This window comes from Elaeis guineensis, chromosome 5, assembly GCF_000442705.2.
Source record: "Elaeis guineensis isolate ETL-2024a chromosome 5, EG11, whole genome shotgun sequence".
NCBI lineage: Eukaryota > Viridiplantae > Streptophyta > Magnoliopsida > Arecales > Arecaceae > Elaeis > Elaeis guineensis.
In genome coordinates this window covers 9,713,004-9,720,126 of record NC_025997.2, presented here as the reverse complement: position 1 = coordinate 9,720,126, position 7,123 = coordinate 9,713,004, and the positions used below count along the sequence as shown (strand labels likewise).

Sequence of the window (7,123 nt, the reverse complement as noted above, 5' to 3'; positions counted from 1 at the left end):
GTATTAATATCTATTTAAAATAAATATAAATATAAATTTTTATATCTGAATAATATTCATACCTATATTTATATTTATCAGATAAAATAAATATAAATATAGATCTGTATCCGATCCGATTCCAGTCCAACCACATCACTGAATGACAACATATGCTGGGGTTGCCAACACCTACTCTTATTCTGAAAATAATCATATCCATCGTAGAAACTGACAACGAAAACATTCTTAGAAGTATCAATACAAGTCATATATCAGATTGAATTTAGGAGATCTCAAGGTCTCATAAATTACAACACAACTCAGGAAATATTACTGAATTACGTAGGGAAAATAAGAGAGCTACTTTCCGTGTCAAGATAAATTGTAGTGGCATTCATCTTTCCTCACCACACCATCAGATCTCACCGCCCTTTGGGGTTCATGATCTGCGAGAACACAGCACTTGGTGTCAGTCCATCGGTGTCATCACTTGCGAGGCTCCGCCCTCCGATGCTCATTGAGGTGGTTGTGGTTGTTGTTGTGCTTGATTCCACCAATGGATCACTACTCGGGTCTTTCTTGCGCAGGATCATCAGCGGCGTGCCCTCCTCCGACGTCGCACCGTCGATGAGACAGCCGCTTTCCTCCGCACTCTCTTGCAGCTGAGTGCAAACTCGAGGTTCCAGAGGACATCGCCCATGGTGGCGCTCGATTCCCTGGTCGGCACGCACTTCTCGGCCGTCTCTGGCGAACTTCTTGAAGCACTGTGGGGCAATCCTACCCTGAGATAGGGATCGATGATCTGATCAAGAATGCCCTTCCTTCTGGCAGTGCAGTGCCCACTCGGCCAGGCTCACTTGTTCTTTGGAAGGGTCGAGTTGAGAGGTGGCCGAGCACAGAGGACCTCAAACAACACAACCCAAAGAGTATACATCGGATTTTCGGTAAGTTGCTGCCGCTGAAGTACTTCCGGGTCGAGATAGCCGAAGCTGCCCTTCACCACCGTGCTCACATGGGTGTGATCGAGAGTAGGACCGTCTCGAAAGGCCGAAATCCGAAACCTTTGCAACCATTTCTCATCCAACAGAATGTTGTGGTCTTCACATCTCGGTGGATGATGGTATGCTTGGCACCAGTGTGGAGGTAGTGAAGCCCGCGAGCAGCACCAATGCAGATCTCCAGCCGCTGCTTCCAAGGGAGGGGTGGCTTCGGGGTCTTGTAGAGATGCTCGCGCAGTGTTCCATGGCCATGTAGTCATAACCAGAATCATCTCGCAGTTCTCCTCGCAGTAACCGATCAAGGAGACGAGATGGCGGTGGCGGAGCTTGGACAGCATCTCGATCTCGGTCTGGAATTCATGGACGCCTTGCTCCGACATTGGGTTCCACGCTTTATGGCGACCTTGGTGGAACCGCCATCCACTTCCCCACGGTAGACTTTCCGAAACCACCGACACCGAGGAGGAGGGCTTCATCGAATCCATTGGTGGCCGCCTCGATCTCTGCAAACGAGAAGTGGCGGCAGAGGTTGGATGGGAGCGACGAGGCATAGCTTCCGGTTGTGTTCGTCTTGGCTGATGCTGCTGAGTGCGAGTTGCCATAGAGGGAGAGCGGCAGCCAACCCGAAGGCCCATCGCTGGTGCCTGCATCCTTCCCCTCTTCTTCTTCTTCTTTTGCTTGCACATCCTAACAAGCAGAAACAGGCAGCCAACAGGAGCACAAACCCACCGATCACCCCGCCGGCAATCGCCGGAATGGATTTGCTCGTGGACTTGCCGGTCTTGTGATGGAGAGCCTTATTAATATCCACATCTGGCTCCGGGCTGTGGAGCCGGATTGGGTCCAGCAAGACTTCCATTAGGGTTCTGCAGCTTAAAGACTTCCATCCCATTCAAGATAGCATCATAGTACTCTGGCTTGGCTCCAATATCAGGATGGAGTGCAACCCACAAATCCATCGAGCCAGTTCCTGAAGGTAGCAGCACATAGTCCTCATACGCTGGGATGCCAGTTCCACCGCTCCAAGCAATCACATCGGCGCCCTGTTGGGCAGTCAGGTTACTGAGATAGATATCGAAGACCCTCTGGTTCGGCTTGGTGATGGAGTACTGGATCTCACAGAAATGAAGCCTCACAAGGTGGTAAAACGCAGCATCCACTGGAAGGATCCACGTGAGATTATAGTTCAGATTGATGCGTGGATCGGGCCCCATCGACCGTGCCGTTGAGTACACATCCGGCGGCGCGATATATTCCGGAATGGTGGCCGGATACTTAATTGAAACATTGGGGTCATTGGAGTAGGTGACCCCAAATGCAGCGCCATATATGTATGGTGTGTCATCAGCCCAGGAGCGAAACAAGCCAGAATCTTGGGTGGGAGAAATGGCTTGCCCACCCACATTCAGCCTGTAGACGGTCTCGAAAGCACCATCCTGATCGATGGTGTACTCTGTGTTGGTTCCAACAAGCAATGCATTGACGGGGGCAAAGATGTCATCAGGGATCGAGACAATCTCGATACCATTAACAAAGGCATAAGAATTGTGGTGATCGGTAGAAGGGGTGAAGGTGAGCTTGAGGCCACTGGAGGAGACGTTGACGGAGAATTCGCGGACGAGGTAGGCGTAGTTAAGGGCACCGGCGGTGAGGTAGGCGCTGAAGTTTTGGAGGAGGGTGTAGGAATCCGCGGTGACGGTAAAGAAGGCATCGGAGGCGGCGTGGGTGGAGTAGTTGGAAGGGTAGAAGTAAAGGCGAATGAATTTCCGGCCAGCACCGAGGGGGAAGGTGTAGGTGTAAGGGGAGGTGAAGACCCGGCCACTCAAGTAGGGGACTTGCGGGACCGAGGAGTCCTGGGAGGTGGCGGTGACGGCGGCGCCGTTCATGGAGGGGGCATACTTGGAGGCGGCGTCGCCAGTCCAGGTGCGGCCGTCGGTGTCGTTGGCTGTCCCGGAGAAACCGCAGTTGAGGAGGATCTTGTCCCGGGGTTGGTAGGTGCTGTTGCTGCTGTCGGCCGCCGAGATCTTGCCGACGGCCAACAAGAAGAAGAAGACAGCACAGAGAAGGATGGGAGGTAAAGCTCGATTTCTCCTCATGACGAAAAATCAAGTCTTTTAGAAAACCCGAAACTTTGTGAGCTAAGATCAGGGTTTTTACTGAGAACTACACGGAGAAGAAGAAGAATTTAGCAAGCTAAAAGTTCACAAAATGGAAGAAGATCGGATCTTTATGAAGCTAGGGTATCGATCCATGGTGAAAAACCTAGATCGGACAAGATCGGATCTTTGACAACGACTTTAGGGAGGGGGCCAACGATTTCTAGCAGGAAATCAGCACTTCAATTCAGCCAAAATAATAGCAGAGTAGGAGATCCAACCGGAAATAACTGCGCAAAAAAAAAAAAAAAAAAAAACAAGATCCACGAAGAAATGAACGATTCAGCCACCGAAAAACCACAAAAAAAATAGGAACGAATCGACTAAAATTAACAGAAATCCAATAATATATGCTATAAAAATCCTAAATCCGGAGCGGGAAGAAAAAGGAGAAGCAAAGGAGTACCTGAGAAGCTCCGAGAGACGAAAAGAGGAGAGAGGGTGAAACCGCGGGATTGGCTACGAAAGGTAACAAGGGACAGGTAGTGGTGGTCTCAACCACTACTTATTACTAGCTTCTTAATTATTATAATTAAAAGGCTAATGATAATAAGAAATGATTCGAATAAAGTTAGATTATTTGTCTTAATTCCTAAATTAACGCGGTTAGGAGCTCCAGCTAAATTAATGCCGCGCTGGCAAGTGGAAGACAGAGAAAGATCTGACGGCCAGCGGTTGCTAGCTTGGCACCAGCGATCCGTTCGGTGGGATCGGGTCCATCACAGCGGAATTTCGTTGATCGGATGATTACTGCCGGCCGTTGGATTGTGAGATATCGTCTCGTAGTCGTAGGCGGAGAGGCGCGTAAGGATTGGGTCGGAGAAGCTGCGCGTGGGCCCACGGTGTTCCACGGACGTGTGTAGCTGTTTGAGCCGTGGACAGAGATATGTTTGAGTCCCGTGGGACAACGAGGGGCTTGCTGGAGGGTTTACAACGACGCGTCTTTTTTGGGTGTTTGATTAATGAACATGATGAGCTTTCATTTTCACTGTCACTATGTGAGCCAAAACTCCAATGTAAACGGATCTCTTCCTCTTAAAAAAAAAAAAAAAAAAAATCGCTATAGTCGACTTTCACTATATATATATATATATATATATATATAAAAAGGGAGAAATACTTGACTTCTCTCCAAAAAATACTTATCCATTCAAATCTCCAACATACTAAAAAAATTCTATATTGATGATATAATTTATTATTTTTAAATTAATTATATATTAAAAATTATATTATTTAGATATTTTTTTTTAGAGATGACAAAAATCGATCCGATCCGTCAATCAGACCAGCATTCGATCCATCTTAAACAGATTTGGATTTGAATTAAATAGATTCGAATCGTCAACGGATCGATCTGTTTAACCCGTTTAATAATCAGATCGGATTCAGATTTCAGACAGTTGATTCGTTTAATCCATTTAATAAATGGATCGGATCGAGTTAAACCCGTTTAACCCATAACAAGCTGACAGTTGGAGACCTTTAAGGCTTAAGGGCTTTAGGGTTCGGTAGATGTCATTCGATATTTCTGTGACTCCCTGCCAATTCCACTCTACTTTGGTCCCATTCCATTTTTTCATCCCATCTCGTTCTCTACTCTCGATGCTCTAGGGCTTCCTTTTCCTCCTTCGATCCTCGACTGGACAAGGGGAAGGAGTTCGGTCGGTGTCATTCAATATTTTTGTGACTCCCTGCCGGTTCTGTTCTACTTCAGTCCCATTCCATTTTTTCATCCCATCTCATTCTCTACTCGACACTTTAGGATTTTCTTTTCCTCCTTCGGTCCTCCACTGGACGAGGGGAAGGAGAAGTTGTAGTCAAGGCTCTAGGGTTTCCATAGCCGTGAGAAGTGGTGGTCCTCCTTCAGGCTCCACAGCTCTACTCCGAAGAAGTCATGAGAAATGGGTTATTTTTTGTTTGCATTTTTTTCTCTATTTCACTTCCAGATGAGAGCATCTTATGATTCCTGTTCCGTTTGTTTTGATCCATGCTTCTTTTCGTTCGGGTCTGTATTTTTCCCACAAATATGGTGTTTTTATCCGATTTTTCGATTGTTTTCTTGGGGTTTTGTTTCGTAAATTATTTTCTGATGTGGATGATACTACTGATACTACTGATGTCTTGGGAACTTTGCCGTGTTAGATCTGATGAGGTTGGTTGTAGCTTTATTGATGATTAGTTTGGAGTTATTTTTTGGTCTTGGTTACTAGATTTGTTTTTTGGTCTTGGTTACTAGATCTGTTGATTTTCTGATGTCTTGGAGTTATTTTTTGGTCTTTGTCTTGATTAGCAGATCAGTTTGGAGTTATTTTTTAGTCTTGGTCTTGATTAGCAGATCAATTTGGAGTTGTTTTTTATTTTTTGGTCTTGATTAATAGATCAGTTTGTTTTTTTATTTTTATTTTTTATGCTAGATGTCAAAATGTGCAGTATGGCTTATGTACAGAAGTTTATTTTAAGATTTGTATAGGGAGGCTATGATGATTTTGAAATATCTTTTTGCTGATTTAATTATTTCTAACAGCAACAATCGTGAATGGCTTTCTTCTATAGACAACCGATTGTTGTCATTTTGATTTAGTTATAAATGAAACATTAAATCTGAGCCTCCTCTTTCTCTTTTTTTTTTTTTTTTTTTGATGTTCTAACTATTTAATTTTTTGATGGTTAATATAAACTTTCTTTGTTAGAGTATTCCCACTGTTATTGGAGCTTGGAGTGCGTGCTGTTTGCAGCTTGGAAAACATGTCTCCTCTGGATTATGTAAGTATGATTTTTGATAGTTATATCACTTTAATATGCTGCTTTTTAAGATTATTGGTTGTTCAAAGGTTTCTATTGAACATGATCATGAATATGGCTGCCAAAACAAGAACAAACTTACAAATATTGTATCTTCAATATCTTACATACTTTAGGCATTCATGAACTCATGCTGTCATGCACAAACATGCACCAACAGATGTGATAAAATTGAATTCATGCATAAATATGCACAAACATTCACCTAGGTTATTCTCAGAAAATTGAATTCATCTTAATCTTTGTTTTTTTCTAATGAAAATCATAGCACACGACAATAAATAGGTTAAATGGATTGGGTTGGATTGGTTAAACAGATTGTTCATCTAATAAATATATTAAACGATAAACAGATTAAACGGATTGGATCGGATCGGTTAAATATGTTAACTGTTTAATAAATAGGTTAAACAGATCAGGTCGGATGATCTATTTATTAAATAGGTCAGGTTCCGATTTGAAAATCTGACCTATTTAATAAATAAATTGGATTCAATTTTAATATTTTCTGATCCGATCCGCATCTGATCTGATCTATTTATGACCGATCCGATCCGATTGCCACCCCTACCCTTATTTTATATATTAAGTAGTAAATATATATATATATTAATATTATTTAAACTATTCAATTTCTTAACTACTTAATGTGTAGGTTAGGAATCTTCAGAATTAGATAATTTTTGATAAGTAAGCATTTTTGAGATAATAAATCACATCCAATGGTTTGAATCATTAATATAGCGTGACGATTTGGTTAGGGCCTAGTCCACTTAATTGATTTGACAAGGATTTAGCTCGGTCTAATTGAAGCTGGGCATACCTTGCATGTGATGGATAAAAGATTTTCATTGGGAGTCTTTCTTTCTTTCTTTTTCCTCAACAACTCCAACTAGGAGTCGGAGACCCAGGGCCGTCAGAGTTTTTGGGCTTGTCAATGAATAGAGCTTTCCCCTGAAGGAAAGACCACATGTCTGATCGATCAGAACAGAGTATAGCAAAATTCAAAAATTTTTCAATCCAACGTGCGATCCGATCGAGATCTGATTTCGATAGTAGCCAGATCGATCATGCATCTAGAATAGAAGAAAATAAATATTTAAATAACTTAAATCAGAATATTAAAATGATTACATCATCTTGTGTGGGTAGAAGAACTCTACAATCCGATGATCCATGGAT

General features: G+C 43.1%; 1 pseudogene; it reads right to left on the bottom strand.

Moving 5' to 3' along the window:
* Positions 1–156: 156 nt before the first annotated feature.
* Positions 157–3,699, bottom strand: LOC140858009 (receptor-like protein kinase FERONIA; annotated as a pseudogene).
* Between the last annotated feature and the right edge of the window lie 3,424 nt (positions 3,700–7,123).